Below are 27,694 nucleotides of genomic sequence, written 5' to 3'. Positions count from 1 at the left end.
TTGGACTTTGCATCTAGCTTTGATCTTAGGATTCTATCTATGTGCATGAAAGCCTCACACCCAAACACTTTGAGAAATGCATAATTCACCGATTTACCTATCCATGCCTCTTCTGGAACTCCCCCACCCAATGACGTTGAGGGTGACCAGTTGATTAAGTACACATACGTACTTATAGCTTCCACCTATAAGGGAAGTATGTGCCACTTCCCCCAACTTTCCAGCCCCGTTTTCCAGTGATTACTCGCGTCCCTTGTATTCGGCACTTTCTTATGATATTGATCATTCGTTCGCGTCCCTCATTCTCGTGTCCCTCTTGCGTTCAGTTTTCAAGTTGCGTTCTTGTATGTGCGTTTGCTTGCCTGCAGGTCCCGTTTGCATCGCAGGTGAGCCGGCGTGGCCCCGTTTCAGCGACGCCCCGAACGAGGGCGTCACACCACCCAAAGCTCAAGCGGTAGGCCTGCATGTAGCCACATGATTCGTGATCGCTCCATGATTGCCCTGTTCATCCTTTTCAAAATCCCATTTTGTTGATGTGTCCTTGGGGTTGTCCTTTGCCTCCAAATGCCATTGCTAGCACAAAAGGTTTCAAAAGCTTGGCTGCACTATTCACCTCGATTGTCGGATCTGAGGCATTTAACCTTGGTACCTGTTTCATTCTCCACAAAGGCTTTCCACCTTTGAAATATGGAAAATACATCGGACTTATTCTTCATGACATAAACCCATGTTTTTCTAGCGCATCGTCTATGAATGTTACATAGTACAATGAGCCACCAAGTGATGGTGTACTTGCAGGACCCCAAACATCAGAATGAACCAACTCAAGTTTTTTATTTTTCTTTCATTTCCTGATTTTTGAGATTTTACCCTCTTTTGTTTACCATAAACACAATCTTCACAGAACTCTAAGTCCACTTCTTTCAAACATGGTAGAAGATTCTTTGTTTGAAGGATTTGCATTACTTTGGCACTCATATGCCCAAGTCGGTAGTGCCACACCGCACTATCAACTTTTGTAGTTGCTGCACAAGCTGAAGGTTGCGTGCGAACAATACACAAGTAAAGTGTTACGGCCTTTTCTCCCTTGGCAACCACCAAAGATCCATTTGAGATCTTCCACCGTTTATTTCCAAATGCAATGTTGTGACCTCCATCGTCCAATTGTCCTTTTCGGCTGCCGTCCGACACCGTGAAAATTTTGGTTTTCGACGAGTGATTTTATTTTTCGACGAGTTATTTTTTCTTCACGCATGATGGCTTCTCCTCATAATGGGGGCCTTACAAATGTGCATTTTTACCATAGAAAATTACAAAGGGGTAAATCAGGCTCTATACTTAACAAGATGTTGTGCTTAGCAATGCTTTGCCCGATATTTGTCCAAAATGTCCTCTCATGGATGTATTAATTGTGGAATATGCCTAGGAGCGAGAGGAGGTGCCAAGCATTGCCTTGGTTGACATGTATGCCAAATATGATGCCTTCTTTTTGCGGATCAAAGATTTGGCCGATGCCGCATGCCAAATATGGTGCCTTTAAGGAGCAAAGGGGCCAAATGGCTGCCCAATCAAAAGGGCCAAAGGCCACCCAAGGCAAGGGCCCTAAGTAAGTGGCCGCCCAATACTTGAAAATTAAAGGAAAGAAAATAAAGGCATGGCGAGGATCAACAAAGCAGCGGCATAGAGAGAAGGGACGAGCTCGCACTGGGCTTGAGGAGGTTTGGACACCCTTGTGCATGAAGAAAATTCCAATCAAGACTCGATGGTGCTCCTAAACAGACCATTTTCAACAGGTTTTGCGTCGATAAACATAGGCATGACACGTCATCAATACCGCTCCCACGCCACGTTAGTCACGGCGTCGTGACTACGTGGGGGGGCCTATTTTTGAAGGGGGCATCAACAAAGGGAGGATATAGCAAGGGGAAGAAGCAAGAACGGTTGGAAAAGAAAGGCACTCCCTCTCTCGTGTTGGCGAAGAAAAGCAGGGGATGCAGGAAGAGGGCATAAACATGAGGAAGCATCAAGGAGGAGCATGCAAAGGGAAGCTTGAAGGAGGATATTCTCTCTCTCTATCTCTTGATCTCTTTCCCTCTCTCAGCCATAATCAAGAAGAGGGTAGGAGGGAAGGGAACGGGGAGAGGAGGAAAGGTGAGATCTCCCACTCTCTCTCTCTCGTCTTTGGTGAGAAAAAGAAAGGGCTCTCGGAGCCAAGTCTTGAAGCAAGGTTCTCAAGAAAGGGCTTTGACAAACAAAGCAAAGTAAGGCTCGCTCTCTCTTTCATCCTCGGTTAGCAAAGCAAGAGGAGGCTTTTGCTCTCTTGTCCTCGGTTAGCAAAGCAAGAGGAGGCTTTTTCTCTCTCGTCTTCGGTTAGCAAAGCAAGAGGAGGCTTTTTCTCTCTCGATCTGGGAACAAAGCAAAACAAGGATATCAATCTCGCTCTTGGCCATAAACAAGACAAGAGGGGATTTTGCATGAGGGAAAGCCAGAGGCCTCAAAGAGTCTCTCTCGAGACCTTGAAGCAAGGAACAAGAGCAGTGCAGAATCTTGAAGGCAGTTGAAGGAGGAAGAGTGCATTATGGAGAATATTTTCATTACCGTCATCAGCTAGAGATTGATTAATCATCATGTTAAGCTCGATGTTGTTAACGGCCCGGTTAATCCTATGAAAAAGGGAGCTTAAACTCCTAGTTATCAGATGATCCAAGTGACGGTGCTGTTAATAGCCCACCTTGGCTAAGGATTAAGTTGTACTCAAAGCATTATTCAATTAATTGAATATTACGATGATTGCCCAAGCTTTCCATGTTGTTATTCTTTCATCAAAAGATTTTGTCAATTATAGAGTTTATTCTATATTCGGGAATACAGTGTATGATTTTGAATAATACGTATAATTTTGATTATATGGACATATAAATGCAACCTAGTTCTTCTCCTCTCAACATGTCCGTGTAGTACTCCGCTCTAGGAGGTGCACTTGCATGTATTCTCATGCTTTCTTCCACTCTCTATCTCTCATATTAGTCTCGCTATGGATTAATGTGTATATGCATCACCAACTATGTAGATCTGATGCTTTTTATAATCTATAACATGGTATTTTGTGTATATCTGTAGGCCCTCTATGCTCTTGTTTATAGCATATGTTCTGTGTTTTCACTCTATGCTTCATTACATACGGAATGTTTAACTATTCCCATTGTTTTCATGTAGCTTAACACAAACACCATCCTCTGCGTTGCACACTCAACTGATACTTGTGTACAATTACCACGTAAGTAGTGCACTTCCAATTTTAGAGTTCGTTAATGATTTCTTTATTTTCAATTTGCTAAGGCTTCCTTTACTTTAGTTTATCTCCATGTATTTTTCACTAGCACATGTTCAATTTCAATTTATCTCAATAAATATATGACATGCAATAGTCAATTCTCAAGCAAGTCATGTGTGTAAGATCAAAGAGTATTAAGACTATACATTGATGTGTTGGCAAGAAGCTCAAACTCTACCAATAAATAATTAAACTTGATTTATTAACCTCGTTTACAATTCCAATTCTATTAAAAGGACATTGTCACATTGTAATTTATTATACTTCATATTCTCATCTTAAAAATAAAATGATCATCTACATTAAGTGAAGTGTATATTCTACATCTTTTGTATCTCTTGCAATGTGTGCCACAGGGAGCACATTTAATCACAATAGTGGATATTTCACAAACAGACAAGCAAGGCTTCATCTCAACAAAATTGCAAGGTTTGTAATTTGCATCAAATCTCCATGCCTGTGTGTTTGCTTGGACAACACATAAAGACTATGGTGGATAGGTTCTCCAAAATTATTTTTCAACTATCTCTTTATAGAATTGATCATAACTATACACAAGAGAAAAAGTATTTCTGTCATAATATTATTTAGCATAACCATACAAAAACAAAAAAATCTATCTTAATATAACATTCTCTTTTTTTTCATCTCTTTATCATATTTAAAAAAATTCCTTGAAAAATTAAATGTTCCATCACAATATAATCCGTGTTTTTTTTGAAACATATTGAAAGAAGAATATGAGTTGATCACAAAAATAGACTTCATCTATTTTCTCTCTCTCTCTCTCTCTCTCTCTCTCTCTCTCTCTCTCTCTATTTTGCCCACATGTCTCTAAAGAGTCCAAAAGAAAGTAAACACTATTGAATATGATCAACAATCATGAATTGAACCAATATCTTTGATAACATTGTTGGAATTAGGGTTGCAGAGAAACACACATAGCTTGGAGAAGATGAAGAAAGCTCAAGGCACACAACTGAGAGTGTATTACTTAGTGTGCAATGGAAAGATAGATAGCCCTAGAGTGATGGGCATATATACAATGCATGGGGGGAAATACCTCCTAAAGAGGGGAAAAATGCCCCGGTGATCCTAGTGTGTTCACACACATCACTACCACATGTATATGGTAACAAATCTCCCCTAGAGTGATGCCGTGAATGAGAGCTGGCACATGAGTAAAGGGAAGTGCCATGCCCTGAGGACACGATCAGTCCACAAAGGGGAGTAAGCCCAAAGCTTTGGAAAAAGATTTGAATTTCTCATGAGACAATGTCTTTGTGAAAAGATCTGCAAGGTTGTCCTTTGTTGGCACATAAGCCAAGCTGATCTCTCCTCCCTAAAATAGTGGTAATGCACCTCAATGTGCTTTGTGCAAACATGAAAAATTGGGTTCCTTGCAATTTCCAATGTGCTCTGACTGTCAATGTAGATAGTGTTGGCACTGTCCTATCCAACACCCAAATTAGCCATAAGGCGTTGTCGGGGGATATGTGTTCGCTACGTGAGCCAGGCAAGCGCCGGGCCTCTGGCTGTGGGAGGCGTCAAGAGAACAAGAACAACAGGTGAAAAAGGCTCTGTCAATCACCGTAACCCTCAATTAATCAATTTAAGCTCTGAGTACATTCTGCTGGCAATAGCCAAGTCGGGCTGTTAACAGCATCGACACTTAGGTTCATTGAAATCAAGGAGTTTAGGTTCCCATTATAGTTACCCGGGCCGTTTACGGCTTCGTGATTTAACAAAAAGGATTAACTAAGTTTACGATGCCGTCGATGATCAAAATTTTCCTCCATGTCGTATTTCCATGCTTTGGATGTCGTTGAACTTTATAAATCTGCATTGCTTTCTATTACTGAGCTTGAGAGATCTTTCCTTTCTTCAAAGAGGACGATAGAGAGAGAGAGAGAGATTTCCCTTCTTGACCTCGTCTCAAGTTTCTCGCCTTTGATTGCTTTGGTGGCTTGTTTAATCTCGACCTTGCTTGGAATATCCTCTTGCTTCGGCTTGCTCAAGCTTCGAGAGCTTCTTGCCCCTTCGATCGAAGTTCAAGGCTCCTTCTTCTTTGCTCGCTTGCTTGCCTCGACAAGCCTCCTTGCTTGTCTTATGCTTTTCTTGCTTTGGCTTGCTCAAGCCTCGACCTTGACCTTCCTTTCTCGACCAAGCCCGTCCGGTGAATTCCCTTACCCTTCTCCTTTGCCAAGCTTTGATTCGGCCTCGTTATATTTTCCTCTTCTCCCTTCCTTTGCTTGATTTGCTTACCTGAGACTAGCCGAGAACTATCTCAAAAGAGATGCCGTGAACAAGGTCGAAAGAGATGGAGCTTGATTGCCGAGAGCAAGAGCGAGAAAAAGAGAGTTTCTTTGCTCCTCCCTTCACGCCTCTCCTTCAAGCTCCTCTCTTCCCGAGCATCAGAGCGCGAGAGAGGGAGTTTTCTTCCTTGCTCCGAGCCCTCTCCGCCTTCCTCTTCTTCGTTTGCTCCCCTTTTGCCTCCTCTTGAATCTCCTCGTTATATTTTTGTATCCTCCCTTCTTCTTGCCCTTGTTCAACGTTATGCCTTTCTTTTTCTTCCTATCCACGTTCTCAAAAAAACTCTCCTTTTATTGATAGCCCTCTCCCTTTTTATGCAACGACGACGCCGTCGTTGTGAGAACGGCGCCGATGATGTGGTAGGGCCAAGGTTTCGACCAGCATGGAAATCGATGGGAGTGGCTTTGAAACTGGCTGCAATGGGCTGCTGATGCTTTGTCGTTTCATGAGCATGCTCGTCCGATCCCTCTACCGCTAGTCGCGATTCCCCCTTCTCTGTTTGCGCCTGTTCTCGTCATCTGCCCACCATGCCTTCATTTTTTTTAATTTTCCTTCTTCACACACAAAAGATTTTTATTCACTGGGCGGGCGGCCACTAGCCCTTGGACAACCTTTGCTTTAGCTTGGGTGGGTGGCCCTTAAAGGGCACCCCATTGAGCATACATATCGACTAAGGCATTGCCAAACACAGCCCGACATCCCCATCCAACAATCTCATAAGGGAATCTCTCACCTTGGGATAAATCCCGCAACGAATGCATTCCAAGAGACCACATTCCGAACACGAAGCTCTTCAAGCACTTTTTGTGCTTTCGTAACGGCACCATATTAGACACGCATATCAACTAAAGCATTGCCAATCTTAGCAACTCCCCTCTTCCATCAGCTCTTGACTATTAATATCATCGTGAATTTCAATGCTCATATCAGCTTCTTAGTGCCATACGACCTCAAGATGCAAGCATAGGTGATTGCTTTGGCCTAAGACCACTCCCTTCGCACTCGTTGAAAAAAGCCCGAAGCTTCTTACCGCATCCATGTTGCGCACTCCCCGCAATCATTGCATTCCAAGAGACGTCATTTTGGACACAATGCTCTTCAAGTACTTATGTGCTTCCGTACATGCACCACATTTAGTGTATTTAACTTCCAAAGCATATCGGTTTGCGGTATTGCATGATTGAATCTTAAAACCTCTCAGATGGCACTTCATACGAGCCGACCATATTGGTACGGAACCGACCCCCGGTGAATCTTTAACGGCCAATAACTTGGCAATCGTAAATCCGATCACCGATCTGAAAAGACCAACACGCTCTAGAAATTGAGCACTTCAGACCCGTGCATTCATTTCATTTCTATCCCCTTAGCTGCAATTGCCTAATCCGGTACAGATCTGCAATCGACTTGAACTTCAAACTGCCATAACTTCTTCACCGTAGCTCGAATCGACGAGCCGTAAAGACAGGCCGGTAGAGCACTTCAAGCACTGCAGTTCTAAGTCACAAACTCTCATCTGTGGTCACTGCAAGCATACTAATTTTTGGCATCATTGAGGCATCTTTTGGCCCTTTTAAGCCGCATCTGGCATACATGAATCATTAAGCTTGGCTTGTTATCAAGCCCTGATCACTCCTCACTTAATGTGTATGATTCAAAGAAGCTTAGATTGCATTTCTCTGCTCTTTTTCTCTTCATGGCAGCAGAGCTGCATTACAGCGTCTGAGCCATACACTCAACCGTAGCTGTGAACTTGGGGAGGTCACCTAAGAAAAATGTAACCTATCACGTCAGTTCCAAAGAAGGGTATTTAAAGTTCTTGAAACTTACAAAAATATATATAAAAAAGGATACTATTTTTTCAAATTTGAAAACAACTTGCAAATTTTTAAAGAAAAGGGCACATTATATTCCTAAAAAATTTCACAGATAAGGGGTTTTACAAATGGGTCTTGAACGCATGTGATATGGTAGTTTTACACATAGTGACCCTCTCGAGGCTATAAAGACTGCGTTGTACTCAGCCTTACAACTCAAAGTGGCCACAGTAGGTTGCTTCTTCCTCAACCATTATATACATGAACTGCCAAGCATGAAACAAAAACCACTTGTGGACACTCACATGTCAAAACAACCAGCCCAATCTGAGTCCAAAAAAGCATGTAAGCTTGGCGAAAATGATCCCCCCTTGGGATAAAACAAGCCAAGATGTAAAGTGCCACTAAGGTAGTGAAAAATCCTCTTGATAGCCTACCAATGGTTAGACCCTGGGCTATGCATAAATCTGATGACAAATGAGACTGCAAACTGAATATCCGGCCTTGTGTTGCATACATAAATGAGGCATCCAACAACAGTTTGGTAAAGAGTGACATCAACAAGATCACCAACGTCATGAAAACTCAATTTCAAACTTGTTTCCATGGGAGTGGCAATAGGTTTGCAATCCTCAAGTCCAAACTTCCTAGCAATGTCTGGATGTTCCTTTGCTAGTGGGTTGCATGCTGCCTTGCCTTTGTGTCAGGAGAGCAGTGAGACAGTTGTGTGTGTGTCTACTGAGGTTAGGCAATTAGAGCAGGCAGGCTCTTGTGAGACACAGCAGGTTGTGCATTTGTCTTGTGGTGACGTTCACGCAGACAGTGGTATCTCTAGGGATGCACACCTTGGTCAGTCATCCGTTGAGATGACATCGGTTGAGCCAGAGACCGATGCATTGTTCTATGATGCATCTGATACGTTTGAGGGCGACAGTGTCCTTCAGATAGCTGTGTGTGATTGCAATGGTGCTGATTTTTTGGTTTTGCAGTCATTCTCAGCAGATACGCCTTTGCTAGAGGATGCTGACATGGTGATGCATAGTCAGGTGGTTCCCGATGAGGATGCATATGTAACTGAGGTTGCTAACAGGGATAGGTTGGCACACATAGTGCATGTTTCGTCAGCTTTTGGGTCTCTCATGTCTGACCTTTTGGTCTTGAGACCTGATCTTGCTTATGCGGTTGGTGCATTTGCAGTGGGAGTTGTCAGTCGTGCGATGACTGACACTGGCATTGTGCATTGTGGAGCCATGCAGGTCATCACTCGATACCTGCATCAGGAGTGTCATCATAGCTCTAGCCGTAGTGGTATGCATGTTGCATCTACACTAGAGCGGTTAGAGAGTGAGCCAGTGGGCATATGTTGAGAGTCGTCTTCTCTCACCTCTTGTATATACTAGTTGTAGGCTAGTCTTCTCGCCACTTATCGGCACACATCCTTTAGTGGGAGAATCTTAGGTAAAGGCGGTGTGCCTCACCGTGCTTTGCCCGTGTCTGCCGGCCAGTGTCCGGCTACCCACATTTATCTCCTTATTCTTTATACATACAAAGAATAAGGAGCTCTCACTCACATTCTCACATGGTACTCATACAGTGAGATTTGGGAGCTCCACCCCACATCCTGTGTCGTTCTCTCTCTCTCCTTCTCACTCTCCGCACACGCACCGCATCCGCGCACTCACATTGTGTATATCACATGTTTTTGAGGACTATTTATAAAACTCCTTGTCTTATGTGAATTTTTGACAAATAAAATTCACCCTTTTCCTATTGAATCTATAAACTTTTTTTCCAATTTTCTTTTATAATATCCTCATATATGTGAAATTGTGAGAAAAAATAAAATTTAATAACCCCTTCTGCTGCACTCACATGATCGTCACATAATTATTGAGTTTAAGATCATCTTCCCCCCCCCCCCCCCCCCCCCCCCCCCTCCCCCCCGAGTCTACAACCATACAATATAATGTTAGATTTCACACAAGCGAATCAATTTCACATCAAAATTATTGATTAGCCTACATGATGCTCATAACCCCAACCAAGTAGGTCATGAAAAGCTATGTATATAATGTGAGTCAGTTTTTGATAGCAATTTTGGAAACAAACAGTGTAGGAGAACAAGAAATGTCAAAACGGCCATGGATTGCACTAGAAATGTATGATTCACATTGCAATGATGCATACGCAAAGGCTAGTGACATATATACTCTTGGGTTTACATGCAAAATGATGATATATTTTTGGAATGCAATCAAAAGAGTGCTTTTCAAAGATGAAGTATTTTTTCATCTAGACCATGATAATCTTAGAATTATACAACAAAAAGTGGACACTGGATAAAACTAAGAGCTGTTGAGGCTAGAAAGAATGCTTCTAAATTTACTATTTTTTAATTAGTGAACAATTTTAAATAGATCCTAGGCCTATTCAATGACCACTCACTCACGCCTGCTTTTATCCGACATAGACACATAAAAATTGCCAATGTTTATTGTAAATAGTTTTTCATCAATGCTACTATCTTTGATTGTATTGATTACTCTATTTTTGAGTGGTGTATACAATTTAGTATACTCTCTCAATAAATTTAAGCATTTGGCCTTCTTTGGTCTAATTATGGTCTTATTTTGGTCAATAAACATCGTGAACTATGGAGTTGAAGAGTAGATATTTGAGAGAATGATTTTTGACAAAAGAGATCATTTATATTTTGTCCTTTTGTGAATTGCAATTTCAAGATACTATGAGATCAAGAAAGGTAGGTGGAAAATATCAAAGTTTCAATATCAAGAGATTGGAGAAAACACCAAAAAAGTATGTTCGGAAGTGTTCAAACATCTCTTGGATAATGCCGTGTGATGTAAGAATGTATGCATAATTTTTCCAAAATGTCTTGTAGAATTCTCCTCAAAGGAGACCACCATGGCCGCACATGATATAAGAGAGAGTTATGTGACATTCACACAAGAGGAGTTGGCATTAATTGTTGAAGGTGTAGAGATAGACTTGAAAAAGAATAAAGGTATTTTTATGACACAATTGGAGGAGAGGGATGTATACATCACATGGCTTTTTCAAGTGTTCTAAATACCTCTAGCGTCACAAGCAAGAATAAAACACAGTTTTAATCGTCTTACCCAAGATGTTAAAAAATTAACACAACAAGTAAATCCCTTGCATGTCTAATGGACACACATAAGTCACTTGGTTGGCCATTGGAAGTTACCCCGTGCATTAGATTTAGAGGTGACTTTATCCTCTCAATACACAGTTTGCTACAAATTTTTTGATAATGGAGTAGATTCTACATGTTGGCACGTGGCCACTATTACCATCTCATTTGCTTAATTAGACTAATGCAAAATAGTAGTCGATGTAGATTTTTTAAACATGAATTCCACAAGGTGTATATTATATGTTCACGTTGGCTAATTGATAAAAATTCAAGCAAAGCTCAACAAAGCCACCCTAGTGCAATAAGAAACCTATTCACTACTAAAGAAGAACATTATAATTATCAAGCTCCACAACATTAGGCATTGGATACATAAAAACTATAATTTTGACTTAAAGTAGCATTGTATATATTCAAGGCTTGTTAAAGAACATAAAGTTTAGTTACAAATTCAAAGTTTCATAAATTGATGACATCTCTGTGCAATCATTGTTTTGCTCTATATCTCTTCATTGTTTGTTATGTTCTGTTGAATCATTCACATCTATCTTGAGGTTCTTTTTTATTTAAACTATTCTACGTTGTGCTACACTTATGTTGAGCTCACCTTTATCTTCTACTTGATAGGTGTTGACAATTAGGGCTGAAAGTGTTTCACCTCTATAGCATAGCCTTCTTGTAGCTTGGAATGGAAACTCACACACCCAAATGGTAGAGTAAACGCACCCAAATAGGTCCTTCTTCACTCGAATCAAGAGGCAACTTGTGGGGGTAACAAGCTCCCGCCAACCCAACAAGATGCGTGTAGAGAGTTGGTGATGATGAGGCTTGGGATCACAGAAGCAGACAATGTGAAGGTCCTCCAAAGATCATCAAAAGTGTAGCCAACAAGCAAACATATTCATATCCTCTCAAACTCAACTAGATCCCCAAACCTCTCTCTCTCTCTCTTTCTTACACACTCAGCCCCAATGGCGCGCGTGCGCGCGTGCGCACACACACACACACACACACACACACACACACACACACACACACACACACACACACACACACACACACACACACACATAGAGGATATCTTCTGGCACTGATGACTTGCACACCTACTTGACAATATACCTTTTTAGATGATCTTTCCGTATCTTGAGCGTAAAACCTTTCCTTTTGTCTATCTTTCTTTGTTCCTCTATGTGCTCATAATTGACTTTTTTAATGCCACGGGAACCTGACCCTCTTGAGCAGGAGAGCACAACCTTGTTACTTTTAACCATATATTGTTGCAATTGGTGGGGGATAGGTCCACTCGGTGGACTATCCTCCACCAAGTGGATCTCTCCTCTGGGATGAGGGAGTGCCACACACACACACACACACACACACACACACACACACACACACACACACACACACACACACACACACACCCTCTTATCTAGCTGACAATTATTGGACTATACCTGGGCTGACTTGTTCCCTCTTTGGTAATCTCATTCTCGCTATCTCTTGTACCAAGGTGGAAAACCTACACTAATTTAGTAATAAGATGATTCTCCCATGCCGAGATGGGATACCTACACTAACTTGGATAATTCATACACCTGCTTACGAAACTTCATGGAAATAATATAGTTGCAGACCAATACCTTATTTCACAGTCCCTTTCCTTACGGTGTTCGGATATCTTAACAATAGCCCTCATATACATACCCTATCCAGGTGTTGAGCTCAAATCTTATACAAATATTATATTAATCCATGGGAGGTGTTTGAAATTCTATCAGGAGCCCTATTAGCCGTGCACATCAATGATTTTCCAAATAAAGTTTGGATAATCCACACTAGGATTGGGATCTATGCTTGGACAGTTTTAGCTTTAGAATGATCCACTCCTTTTGAAAACACAAAAATCTCTTTCGGTTAGCCGTATGTACGTACCTACTCACTTGCCAATTTTGATAACATAAGTTATGGATGCCATCATTTTTTCTAAAGATACTGCAAAGATTTAACTGTTGATCTCCCTACCTCAAATAACCAGCTGTGAACCCTCTTGACTGTGCGCTCCACTTTCTTTTATATTTGATCTCCTTATCCCCCTTTTTTGCTTTCGAGCTTTGGCCCGTACCTTTTCTATGCTCTATGATCGTCCCCCATTGTGTGAGCAGCAGGTGCTCCTTGCCAACATCATGTAGGCCTAGTGTTGATATCAGGTCAGCAGCGGCCGCTTTGTGAGGAGTAGATCTGCATACCCGTGGGGTCCAAACCATATCACTCTCTGCTATGTTCTCAACATATTGGAGTCTCTACTTGATTAGGTATTGTTCTCAGTGCATAGGAACATGTGCGCGAGCGCACGCACGCACACACACACAACGTTGAGTAGGTTTCAATCTATTTGATAGTGCTTATGGGATACAAGCAAGTTTTCAGCTGTACTGTTGTTGACCTCACTGAACTAACTGAGTATGCCTCTTGGCCTTTCAAATCATTTGACACACACACACACACACACACACACACACACACACACACACACACACACACATACACACACATGCACCCTTTGAAAGCTTCACACTCTTTCCAGATTGAGGATTAGCGGTGTGAGGTAATCCCACACTCATCAATTTTTGCTACCAAGCTTCCTTGATTGCCATCTTTATCTGTGTATTTGGCTCTATGCGTATTTAGCTAGGAATAGTGCAAGACCTGGAATTTTTTCACATGCTGTACATGTCAGGCCCACCGTGGCTCCTTGCACATAAGGTTACTGACCATACACACACACACACAAACACACTTGCAGGCATGATCCTCAAAGAATTACACCCTTGTTGAAGCTCGTTCACCTAAGGAATCATTGATTGTATTGGAGTATCATCACGGTCTTCGGCATAACACTCACACTGGCTGCCATGGGAGATGCTCTCAGAGGAAGTTACATCAGGTAGGTGTTTTCACCTACTTAGAATTGCTGTGATAATCCGGTACTTTGATCATTTTGTAACCAAAAACAATAGTTTAGGTGGCATACTAATAAGAAGTCAACATACATATAATGCATTCTATATAATAATTATGGTTTTTGCTAGCTATCAGTAAACACCTTATGGACTTTGAGATTGATAGCGTACTGGTGATGATAAGACTTCATAAACGATGTCTCAAACCTTGTGGTAATTGGTAAGCATGTGCTCATGCATTTGGAATAGAGGATGTTATGCTGGTAATTTTTTTAAAGCTGGGAGAGATAGCTCAACGAAAATTGGTGTACTGTTGCAGGTCTCGATACTTTGTTCTTCGTATATACCTAAATGGTACTTTTGCTCCTAAAAAGTGGGACTGAGTTAAGTCGAAGCTTCATAATTCTTATGGATGGGCTCTCTATGAGATGGCATATATTGTTCTTTTTGGAAAATGGCCTGGTATATGATCAAGATTCTATCCAAACATTGGTTAAACTGTTCTAGTAGCCTTGCTTTCATTGGGTTGTGCAGGTAATGGTTCTATTTCTCATTAAGCATTAGCATAGTGAACATAAATAGTTTGCTGAAACTGGTTGAACATTTGGATCTCATTAAATTTGCAGTCTTTAAAGAAGATTTTTGGTCTGTAATCATACAAAAAAATGTTTGACATTTAAAGTGGAAATTGCAACTTGAAACGGGTAAAACATGAAGTTTTTTTTGCCATGGTATGAGACAAAGGAATAACATCTATGTTGTTGAATGCCTTGAACCTCCCATGAGGGTCTCCTTGGAGATGGCGATTGCTGAAATTTTTGAAAAATTGCTAAGAATACAAACGAAATGCTGTCCAATTTTTGATAGAATTGCTTATATGGTTTGTAAGACAAATGCTGAAAGTAAGCTTCTTGAAACTCTGAGACTGACAGGAAATGGAGATAGATTCAGGGTTTATGTAATCCATAAAATTTTGAATTGTTTTCATAATCATGACTATAAAATATCACTTGTTGCTATGGGATGCATAACATCTAGTAGGCTGTAAACACACTCTTAAATGATAAACCCCTTGTTTTTGGCATACAAACACATAGATAGGTAACTACGGAGAATTAGGTCAATTTTTGTATCATGCATGGTCGTAGATACTAGCACGACTTTGAGTCTACTCAGTGAATAGTGGGATTCACATGACTCTACACTCAGAGGTTACATTACTTATATTCTCAACTTAATAGTCAATCCTAAGGGTAAGTGATAAACTAGGTCTACAGGTGTGACATGGATGACAACTGGATCCAGTGTCGACACCTACAAAACGCACAAACATAGCCAGTTCTAACTGAATGTTTTTGTATGGATGTAGGTAACAGCTGGATCCTTCTCCATGTAGATGTAGTGGAAGCTCATCCCAAAGGGTGGACACACAACGATACAACATTAAGATATCAATTTGTAATGATTAGAGATCAAATTTCTGATCTAAATAACTGTATTATCTATTAGATACAGAATGATGTATTGCTGTATATGAAATGTTAAGTGAGTTTTATGACATTTTGTTTTAAAATATTGCTATTTAATATATTATGTAATACAATTGTCTACGTATGGTTCAATTATGAATGGGGTTTATCATTCTGACCAACACATTGACATATGTGTTTCGGCTTGATATATCAACTAGAAGCATGCGAATCTAGGTACGTGTATTTCATATTACCATATTCTCCTCATATGAGGACCCCTTTATCGGACAACTTGCATATCAAACTTGTCTAACACATAACATATCAGCTGAAAAGGAACCTGACCCTCTTGAGCAGGAGAGCACAACCTTGTTACTTTTAACCATATATTGTTGCAACTTGTGGGGGATAGGTCCACTCGGTGGACTATCCTCCACCAAGTGGATCTCTCCTCTGGGATGGGGGAGGGCCACACACACACACACACACACACACACACACACACACACACACACACACACACACACACACACACACACACACACACACACACACACACACACACACACACACACACACACACACACACAGAGAGGATATCCTCTGGTATTGATGACTTGCACACCTACTTGACAATATACCTTTTTAGATGATCTTTTCGTATCTTGAGCGTAAAAACTTTCCTTTTGTCTATCTTTCTTTGTTCCTCTATGTTCTCATAATTGAATTTTTTAATGCTTTCTCATGAGACACTCTTCTTACTAGCCCAACTCCTAGGTCCCTTGGAGGCTTCAATGCATATCAAGCACAACCTGACATTCACCGGTTTTTCACAGGCAGAGTCTTAAGTGTGGTGCATTTGTTCACATGCAAGATCTTTACTACAAAGCAAGATCTCTCTCTCTCTCTCTCTCTCTCTCTCTCTCTCTCTCTCTCTCTCTCTCTCTCTCTCTCTCTCTCCCCCCCCCCCCCCCCCCCCCCCCCCTTATATGTAGATAAAGTCGTAAGACTCACCTTATCACATAAAGCTTGGCTCCAGTACGGTTTTTGTCGTACAGAGAATGCAAACTGGTCTGTATTCAATCCCGTGGCTCTGCCAAAATGGCCCTGTTCTAGCTCAGCCTCGCTAGGCATTATCATGCATCTCCTCCCTTGAAATTGCTGATATACCAGGTATCATCTCTCTCTCTCTCTCTCTCTCTCACACACACACACACACACACACACACACACACACACACACACACACACACACACACACACACACACACACACACACACACACACACACACACACACACACACACACACACAACATGGTGTGTTTTCTTCTCGGTATGTATGTACATCGTGCATGATATGGTATGCCATACCCACACACACACACATTCACACACACACACACAAATGATATTTCAGATAGACGATATATGCTCCTCTCTCTTCTCTCTTGGCTTGCAGATTCCTGTCGAGGTGTAGCTGTGTGAGGTAATCCCATCCTCATCAATTTTTGATACCAAGCTTCCTTGATTGCCATCTTTATTTGAGTATTTGGCTCTATGGGTGTGCATACACTGTATCTCTTTCTCTCTCTCTCTCTCTCTCTCTCTCTCTCTCTCTCTCTCTCTCTCACACACACACACACACACACACACACACACACACACACACACACCTAGATGGAAACCACTTCAGAGCAATTGGTTTATGCGGGTTTGTTCACCCTAGTACTTCATTCACAAAATCAAAATGTTGAACGTCTGGATGACATAATCTTTGCCCTATGAATCCATGATGCAGAGAGTGGATACTCTGTCTACCTTAGCCTATGGTAACGTGGTACACAGTAGATAAGGGTGAGCATAGCTGAATAACGGGTGGTAGCCTCCTCAATTATTAGAATGATGATTCACAGATGCGTACTCTTCAACATTAATATGATGCAAGTGATATGGATGGCATGGTGACGTCCATAATACGACAAAGTTATGGAGCAACAGGTAGGTGCTATTGCACCTACTTAGAAATGGTTATTGTTTATTAATATTCATAAACATTAACATACATAATTAGGTGTTTGGTTACAAGGTTGTCAATTTCTTATGTAAAATTTAAATATACCACTTGATCTTTTATCATAATTAGATGCTAGTTAATATTGGTTGGATGACAATTGTTGTCTATGTTGCAATAAGTAAGAAAATGTTTTTTTATTGGCCTAAAATCTGATCTAGTTGGATTAAGAGGTCGGACAAAAAGATAATAAGATTGATAAACCTGCAATCATATCTTTTGGTGCTGCCTTGGCACATAGCAATACTTGAGCTTGTGATATGGTTTTAAGCAAATAAGTTGGGAACTTGCAACACAATGAAGTTTCATTAAGTATGGGTTAAATAGTAGTCAAAATATTCTGTTTGCCATTAAAGTGGAAGTTACACTTACCTTGAAGTATTAGCTCGAAGCTGGTGAATTATGAGGTTTTTTGGCAAGTTATGAGAATAAGGAATAGCATATATGTTTTTGAATGTCTTAAACCTCCCGTAGAGGGTCTCCTTGGAGATAACGATTGTTGGATTTTTTTGAAAAATAGCTAAGAATACAAACAAAATGCTATCCGATTTTTGATAGAATTGCTTATGTCGTTAATAATTTGTAAAAAAAATGCTGAAAGTAAGCCTCTTAAAACTCTGAGATTGACAGGGACTGGAGATAGATTTGGAGTTTACGTAATTCATAAAGTTTCATAAAGCTCGAATTGTTTTCATAACCATGAGTATAAAGTATCACTTGGTTATGGGATGCATCACATCTGCTTGATTGCCTTCTCTTGGGTAGCAATCACACTGGGTATCCCATATGTGGTTAGCCTAAACATTGGTCAATTTTTGTATCAAGTATAGTAGTAGATACTAGCACTATTTTGAGTATACTTGGTTAATATCGGGATACATACGACTCTACACTCAGAGGATATATTACCTAAAATATCGACTTAATAGTCAATCCTAAGGGTAAGCTGTAAACTAAATCTACAGGTGTGACATGGATGACAACTGGATCCAGTGTCGACACCTGGAAAATGCACAAACATAGCCAGTTCTAACTGAATGCTTTTGTATGGATGCATGTAACAACTGGATCCTTCTCCTTGTAGGTGTAGTGGAGGCTCATCCCAAAGGGGTGGACACACATAGAATCAACAAGAAAATAACAATTTGTAATGCTCAAAGGTCCTAGATGATTATGTTGACTATCAGATGCTGCTGAGTGATGTATGATAGAACAATAGTGTAGACACAAAATGTGTATTCATTGTTATGATATCATGGGTATTCACTTATATCTTATTTTAAGGTATTGTTATTTAATGTATTATTTAATGCATGAATTGTTTGAGTATGGTTCATTTATGAGGGGATTTTCATACACACACACACACACACACACACACACACACACACACACACACACACACACACACACACACACACACACACACACACACACACACACACACACACACACTATGTAGAAAATGCCTTTATCTTCTTCACCAGAACACCATGACCATGGAAAAAAGAGGGAAAAAAGTTCAATCATAGAGAACCCAAGATCATCTCTAAATATCAATTTGATAAGCAAAAGGTGTAATTCACTCTTCAAAGGTGGGGCAGAAGAGAAACATCGAGCCAAACAGTGCGGGACTGCACACACACATCGAGCCAAACAATGCGGGACTGCACATACACACACACCACCTTGAATTGTCTTGGATTTCTCTCTTAGAGTAATAAATTCTGTGTTTTTTAACTTCAGCAAGTAGTCTCCCCTTTTGTTTTTCACGGCATGTGAGCTGATGTGTCAGAAATTGGCCGATTTGGACCAAATTTGATTTGTTTTTGAGCCATTTTTGCCTATAAGAAGCCATTTTTGATGGGGATTGGGGCAAATGGTTACCAAAAATCACCAAACTTGTCATGGTGATTCCTCAAAGAATTTCAAATTACTCCATTTCAAAATCCATCACTTTCTATACACAATACACATGATCTGGATAAAATCTGCAAGGATATAGCCGAGGTGCACATGCGACTACACAGATCACGTTTTTGCACATGAGAGAGCATTCTCTGTACTTGCACTTATTTTATTAAGACATAAAAGTGTATTTACATCATGTTCAAGGGATTCTAGAAAACCATGATGCCAGAAAAAGGGTCCATAGCCCTCTAGGGAATATGTACATAACAGTGACCTTGATTGAGGATGCATGAGTATGTACATGACATATACATATGAGACTTCTTCCAAAAAGTTGGAAAGCATACATAAAATCCTTAGGTGTTTTCTTAGTTGCATGAAAAAACTTGTCACCCTATACCCAACTAGGCATTTCTTCCTCATAGCCAACAATTTCAATATGATGTAGTATCTTTTCATTGCAGAATATGTAAACTAACCTTTTAGCGTTGTCAAAGAATTTGCTGCAAATTGTGCTACGAATGTACTTATTATACTTGATTTTCTCTCAAAGATCAAATTTGTTGCACACTGCACCAAAACTTTCATTGCAAGTGGATGAAGAGTTGAGTAGTGCTCACCACTTTCCATCATCCACCACTTCCATGCAAGTTGCTCCTTTGCCATTGGTTGAATGGAATCATTTTCAAAAGGTCCTTCATTTAGTTTGAATATCCTCAGCTCTTTGATGCAATTAATATGATCTTGATTATTGGAATAGAACTTATTGATGACTTGATAAAAATTCTTAGCCACCTCCTCATTTGACATCAAGTCTAAATTCCAATACTATGAGCACTCTTCCACCTAGCATGAAAGTACTTAAATAAAACTCTCCATTGTCTAAGAGAGAATGGTACTCACCACTACTTTTGCACTATAGACTTTTTTGACTTCTCAATTTTTCCTAAACTTTTTTGGACTATTCACCAAGTCATCTATACTTCTCCTATGTTTGGTGCTTTTTTTCAATCAAGGCTGTGAATCATGAACATAAATGGAACTATTACATGGTAAGTATCTATTATACTCTTTCACCATGCAGGCCTATTTCTGGATCCTCACAAACTTGCAACCTTATCTTTCACTTATCTAGACTGATCAAGCTACCATTCATTAAACACCGTACAATCAACCATGCCAATTACAAAGCACTTATTATGTAGAAGGGTCCTCAATATTTTATAGTGCGTGCAAAATTGAGTGTCAAAAGGTAATTTTAACATAATTGACATGCACATCCTATATAAATCAAGCACTCTTTGTTTTTTCAAGATAAACTTTACAAATTGATGAACCGTGTTGATTATATTTGCAAACCATGTGGTTTATTCACTAGTGTACCAATCTTTTACCATCAAGTTTAATTTGTATATTGCAACCATTGGCATAAATAAATAGAAAGCATCTTTTTATTATATTACCAACCTTTTTACAATTCTTTGTATTGCCCATGATTATTTGATTGACATGTTCAGTACCTACTTCTTTGATTACAATGATCAACACACCAGTAATATATGGACTACTTCTAATAGCATCAAAATTGTCATTAGCTTTTACAAATGTCTCTCCTCTTGGACACTATAACATCAATGGTCCTCTTTGAACATTAGACGAATCATCATTGACAATTGTGTGTCCTACAAGCGATATATTGCTAAGAATGATTTTGGAAATATGCTCTTTGACTTTGAGTCCTACCCAGTGTGGCGAGTGAGAATTTTCGATTGAGAAAAAATCCGAGCAAATGAATGAAGAACTAGTTGGAACATTTAAAAGTTTTTCTTGTGCCAAAAAGTAATAGTTAGCTCTAGCCAATGGTATTGATTATGTATATGTACCTCAAGCTCCATGATCACTACTCTCTCAACTCATATCATGATTTTATCATTAAATTTCACTTATTTAAAAAAAATACACCTCTTCACATACTCTGTCCTTTGGAAGGCCATAAACTATCTTTCTCTAAATCATTTGTAATTTGCAATTTTCAGGCAATCTGAATGTTGAACAACGTAGGATGTTGAACAACATAGGGGTTGAATTCTTTAGAAGAATAGGTTTTGCATTGAGACCTACTGAATCGTATTTAGTTTTATTACCTAGAACCTCTAAAGATTCCTTTCTCAAATCTACAAGCAATTATCCATGGAGCTAAAGACAGCTAGAACAATAAGCGAGTCGAACTTGGGTGTGTATGATTGAAGATACACTTGCTAGTTTGACCAACCCATCCCTTTCTCCTCACTGTCAATGGTGCAACTACTCTTAAAAAAAAAACATGGCCATCTTTGCCAAACTCTCATGACTCCTAGTTCCTTAACTTGCTCCTATGCCACTTGATTAATTTCCTACCTGTTTGTGTTGTTGCTTGACTCCTGCCATCTGCATGCCTTCTAATCTTTTACTCTCCAAGGAATCCTAGAAGGTTAACTCAATCGTGGAACCATACTATCTTCCTTGTAAAAGTCTTGATGACTTGGTCTCTTTTTCAGCCTAGTCAAAGCCGTCTGAAACTAGCCACATTGATGGGCGGTTGAATCAAAATGGATAAATCTAATATCCAAATCAAATTGAGTCTAAATCTGTCATAAACTCACCCTGACAACACGGATACTTTGAACGATTGACAAAATCCATTGAAACAGTAATGGGGAAAATGCCTTGCTCATCTACGCTTGTTTGGTCACTTTGCAATACTCTAACAGCTTTCACACGATTTGTGACAGTCTAATATCTAAATAAAATCCATTCTACATTTTGTTTGAAACTTGCCGTGTCGAAACCGATATTTTGGGACAATGGAGAAAAGCCATTGAGACCATGCTGGGACAAAGACCTTGCTCAACCACTGAAGTCTGAAGCATGTGAACCTGCTCTCTCTCTCTCTCTCTCACACACACACACACACACGCGCACGCACACACACAAAGAGAGAGAGAGAGAGAGAGAGAGAGAGAGAGAGAGAGAGAGAGAGAGAGAGAGAGAGAGAGAGAGAGAGAGAGAGAGAGAGGGTAACTCATCTTCGTTCTAGAAGAATCAATGCTTCCATTCAATTCCGTTGCAATCACCTCGGCCCCATCTTTACCCTTCACATTGACAGACCTTCATCACTGCCCCCACCCTTGCCCATGAAGTCCTCGTTAATAATGGTCTCCTCTTTTTTAGTTCGTCCTGAAAACTCAAAACGGGGACAATGAAAGAGTTAGAGGTCCTCTGAACATTCTCACAAAGAGTCCGGGTCGGCATGTTAAAGTTTTGATATTTGAAGAGTTTCTTTTTAAGGGTTTTGTTTATAGTCACTGGTCAAAATGAAGAAGGTTGACCTTCTTGCTTCATCTAATGTGCCTCCAACGTGCTTTTAGCCTTTGAGCTTGGTCACGTCTTCTCGGTTCCCATAGGATACATTAATTACTATGAATAGGGCTACTCAATGACTGTGGAAGAGGGGCATGAAATCAACCCGTCACAAAGCAACGAGCTACTTCTCAATGGATATGTCTTTTCAATGTCTTCTCAACCAAGTTTACCACAATAAAACAAAAATCTCGCTACTTTTTAGGGTATGCGAACATTTTTTTTTGCCTTTTCATGAGATTTGATGTGGTTGTAAATGCCCTATTCTCTCTCTATCTAACCAGTTGGTGACGTGCTGAGGTGCAGGATACCATACCATACAACCAGGTCCTTTCCTTGCCCAACCAAATCAAATGAATATAGACCCTCAAATTTGCCTTTCCTAGCTCGCATCGTTGTGTCAAAGTTATTGATTGTAGCGGCCAATATCCCAATGCTCCCTTGAAGGGGGTACCCTATGGGGTACATGCTCAGGTAGGTGCACATTGGGATTTTAATTTGTTCATATTTCACAAAACAAAGCACCACCTAATAGGGGTGGGAAAAATCCACAAGGTAGTCGAGAGGCTCCAACATGATACAACGGACGGGTTAAAGGATTCCGCAAGAGGAAAGCCTAGTTTTTGCATACACTGGGGGTCACAATCGTCTAAGAGTCTCACAAGAAGGGAGGGGAATATTCTCACGCCCTTTGGGCATGGCAAATTATCCTACGATTGAAAAGATAAAGATGATGATGGTGAATTTGTCGATTGAATTTTTGTGGATGCTACTGCATCCATTTCATTGAACCTATTAATCGTAGGCACTGCATGTGTGTCTGCATTTTTGCGGAAGTAGAGCCTCTTTGTTCACTTTTGCAATATGTCAAATCCTTCATATGTCATTAAAAACCAGATGTGGCACTCTTCCATTTCTTTAGGCTAGGCCATCAATGACTTTTTGCATTGGCAGATGGAATGATGTGGCAATCACCTTACATGAGGGCATTTTATTTTTAAATTAATCAAAGCATGATGGACACACACACACACACACACACACACACACACACATAGAGAGAGAGAGAGAGAGAGAGAGAGAGAGAGAGAGAGAGAGATGAAAAGTTCAAATGCTATAAGACAAGCAAAACAGAGCTAAAAAATGTAACAAACATCGTGAAATTTTGCATCATCTCATTATTACATTCCATTTTGGCTATATAGGAAACAAAACAATTTAACTATGTGCACTTGGATTTGTAATGTTCTTTGCAGAAGTGTATATGCCTTTTGGCTACTATTGCATGTGTTCAAAAGGAGTTTGAATGCACACTAAGTGTTCAACGAGCCATGCTTCCAAGGAGGGAGAATAACCTAGGATAATCAAGGAGTTAATATAAGGGTGGATGATTGAAGTTTCCATGAGGAACTGATGAGGTGTTTAGGGACAATGATATATAGATAGTATGTAATTTGATGCTAAATGTTTCCTTTTATGATTTAAGTTCTATATGTATCTTGTTGGATTTTGCTTGTTTTTATTATCCTCGAAAAGGTTCGATTGAAATTTGGAATTCCCCTTTGACTAGGATGTAACATCTACCCAAGAGATCATTCCATATCGTATGATATAAAGGGACTGAAAATCTTGGGTAGTACTCTTTGATCTTATTCCGTGCATGTTTCCAATGATGGCTCTCAACCATGACTAACACACTTCTAGTGAAGAAAATTAATTTTTCAAAGCTCAAGTTGTGCCTCTTCTAACGTTTGGAGCTCAAAAGATTTGATGCAAAGATATTTGCTGCATTTGCCCATGCCTTACTATGCTATCGTGCTTAGAAAAAAACATTACCATGCATTGTATATTCTTGAGAATATTTGTTGCCATTACCACATGATTGACATGATTGGAGTCATGCTCTTGGTACACATTCGTAACAAAATGTCTCTACCTAGTGTCTCTTGCCACCTCTCTTCTCAAAGTCTTCTCTCAAATGCTTTGTAGTTTTGGGTGCATGAGAATGTGTGCATGTGCGATGTCCCTTTTTTGGGCCACCCAAAAAATGCTCCCTAATATGTGGATCTCCACTTGATTTTGTGATCATGCATAGTTTATGTTGCCACTGCACATATTGTATGCATTTGTTGTTTGCAAAATCCCACTCTTTGTCGGGGGACCTTTTTTTCTTTTTTTGAATGCGTATTACTTGTGTGGATATTCTCTTTCATTGATTGCAACTAAAGGCTTAAGGTATAAGATTTATATATTTAGTTGCAAAGATAGGTTTTTACTTTTCAATATAAATAAAAAATAAGAATTTCATCAAAAGAGCAATTAAATTTACACATGGTGTGATTTGCAAACAATAACTAACTTATATTCAAATCACATTGTCTTTATCTAGTGGTGATAATATTTTTATATAACTAACTTATATAAAAATCACATTGTCTTTAGCTAGTGGTGGTAATATTAATTATTTACTTGATTTTTTTCACTTGCAACCAACAATCAAAATACTAAATTATACCCACATTTGTGTATGAGAAAATGTCACTTTTACGTTGTTGGAAATAGGGTTGTGGGAAAATACACACAGCTTGTAGAAGAGGAAGAATCTCAAGGCACACAACAGAGTGCAGTATTACTTAGTGTGCAATGAAAAGATAAGATAGCCATAGAGTGATGGGCATATATACAATGCATGGGAGGAAAAATTCCTAGCGAGGGAAAAAATACCCCGGTGGTCCTAAGTGCGTTCGGGTGAAAGCATGCTTTGGTGGTACAAAAAAAGGACCCATTTCAATTGTACCAATGAAAAAGTGGGGACTGGTAAATTTTTTGTAGTTTAACTCAAAACTTGTCGGACCTTCTATTTTTAGATTATTCTTTCAAATATCTGTCCAGTGATATACAATATGATAGTTAGTTTTTCATGGGACTTGTAGAAATTGTAGCTCAAAGATTTGTCAAAGGTATTGTCAAGGACACTCCTTTTTGTACCACCAAAGTGTGCTTTTACCCGTTCACACACATCACTACCGCACATGTATGGTAAAAATCCCCCCTTGGGAGTGATGCGGTGAATGAGAGCTAGCACATAAAGTATAGGGAAGTGTCATGCCACGAGGACATGATCAGTCCACAAAGGGGAGTAAGCAAGGTTGTCCTGTGTTGGCACATAAGACAAGCTGATCTCTACTATTAAGTGTCTCTCCCTGGCTGACATATTGTTAATGCACCTCAATGTGCTTTGTGTGAGCATGCAAAACTTGCTTCGCAAATTCCAATGCGCTCTGACTGTTAGTGTAGATGACGTCGGTAGTGTCTTGTCCAACACCCAAATCAGCTATAAGGCTTTTGAGCCATACACACTCAACTGTAGCTATGAAGACTTCCTTGTAAGCCTCACAACTAGAAGTGGCCACCAAAGGTTTCTTCTTGCTTAACCATGATATGCATGAAATGTCGAGCATGAAACACAAAACACTCGTGGACACTCGTGTGTCATAACAACCAACCCAATATGAGTCCAAAAAAGCATGTAAATTTGGCAGCAATAACCCCCCCTTGGGATAAAACAACCCAAGATATAAAGTGCCACTCAAGTAGCAACAGATCCACTTAACAGTCTGGCAATGCTTAGACCTTGGACAATGCATACATCTGCTAACATGTGAGACTGCAAACTGAATATTTAGCCTTGTATTGCATACATAAATAAGGCATCCAATAGCAATTTGGTAAAGAGTGACATTGACAGAACACTTAATTTCAAACCTGTTTCTATGGGAGCGGAAATAGGCTTGCATTTCTCAAGTCCAAACTTACATAGAAATGTTTCTATGTAACGTGTTTGACACAAGGAAATACCACCATCAGCTTGGACTGTATGCCCAAGTAATGATGCAATAGACCCAAATATTTCATCTTAAAGGTAGAATTCAAATCAGCCTTAAATTCAGTAGTCCCATTGGGTCCAATGATCAACAAATCATCAACATAAAGAGCAACGATGAGAAGTACATCACCCTTACATTTTACATACAAAGTGATTTTTGCTGGACTGTAATAAGCCTCATTTGACCAAATGAGTGTCAGGTTTCTTATACCAAGCATGAGGAGACTGCTTTAACCCATACAAAGCTTTCTAACATTTGCACACTTTATCCTATTATTCTTTCTTGGAAAAACTGTGAGGTTGCATTACATAAACTTCCTCAAGCATGTCACCATTCAAGAAAGTAGTAACAATGTTTGATTGATGTACATCCCATCCAAAATGAGCTGCCAATGCACATACGACAAATGGAAGGAAAAGTCTCTTCATAATCTATGCCTTTTTGATGTGCATAACCTTTTGCCACAAGCTGAGCCTTATAGTGATCAATCTCACAATCCGGCTTGCATTTCAATTTGTAAACCCTCTTTGTACCAATGGACTTTTTACCAGGAGGCAAATTGCATAAAGTCCATATGTCATTTTCTATAAGTGCATCATATTCTGATTGCATGGCAACCATCCAATGTTTTGGATTTTGTGCTTCATCAAAAGAAAGAGATTCCTCTACATCACATAGACTAGAAATAGCCAAATCATAACAATATGATGCATAAGATGCATGGTGAGAACCTAAATGAGTATGACTAGACAAAGGTGCATCCAATTGCATTAGGAAAATTTGGAGGTCATTTGCAGGGCCTTATTGAAGAGAGAGAAAAGAAGGCGTAGCCAATGAGCAGCAACCTTACATAATGTAGAAATACATGGAAAACAACACAAAAATGAAAGAAAACATTTTAAAATATTGAATTTTGTCCCATTTTCGTAAGGTAAATTCCTCGTCTCACAAAGTAGGGCCCACTACTAGTAGCCGTCAAGTTCATGACACCTGACTACTGATTGATAGCTAACTCTCTCCCTTCATTAAAATATATCCACTACCTTTATGAAAGGCTTTCAAACCTCATTCTCCCTCCATTATACCTATGGATTCATCTTCTAACCGCCCACGAAGTTCTAGAGGTTGCTCTACACTGTCCCCAACTAGCCTCACCATTAGTGTGCCAAGAAGACCATGTAATAGCATAAGCACTATCTCAATCTCAAACTCTCTCACTACAGATAATAGGTGGCAAGAGCAGAGGATAAGCAAAGGTTCTTGGGCTCTTATGCAGCCAAGAAGGAGAAAAATCTTGAAAGCAACAAACATATTTCATTCTTCATGGAAAGCAAGAGTTCTAGA

This window comes from Adiantum capillus-veneris, chromosome 27 (genome assembly GCF_014529385.1).
Source record: "Adiantum capillus-veneris isolate H3 chromosome 27, ASM1452938v2, whole genome shotgun sequence".
Classification (NCBI taxonomy): Eukaryota; Viridiplantae; Streptophyta; class Polypodiopsida; order Polypodiales; family Pteridaceae; genus Adiantum; species Adiantum capillus-veneris.
This window is presented reverse-complemented; position numbering follows the sequence as displayed.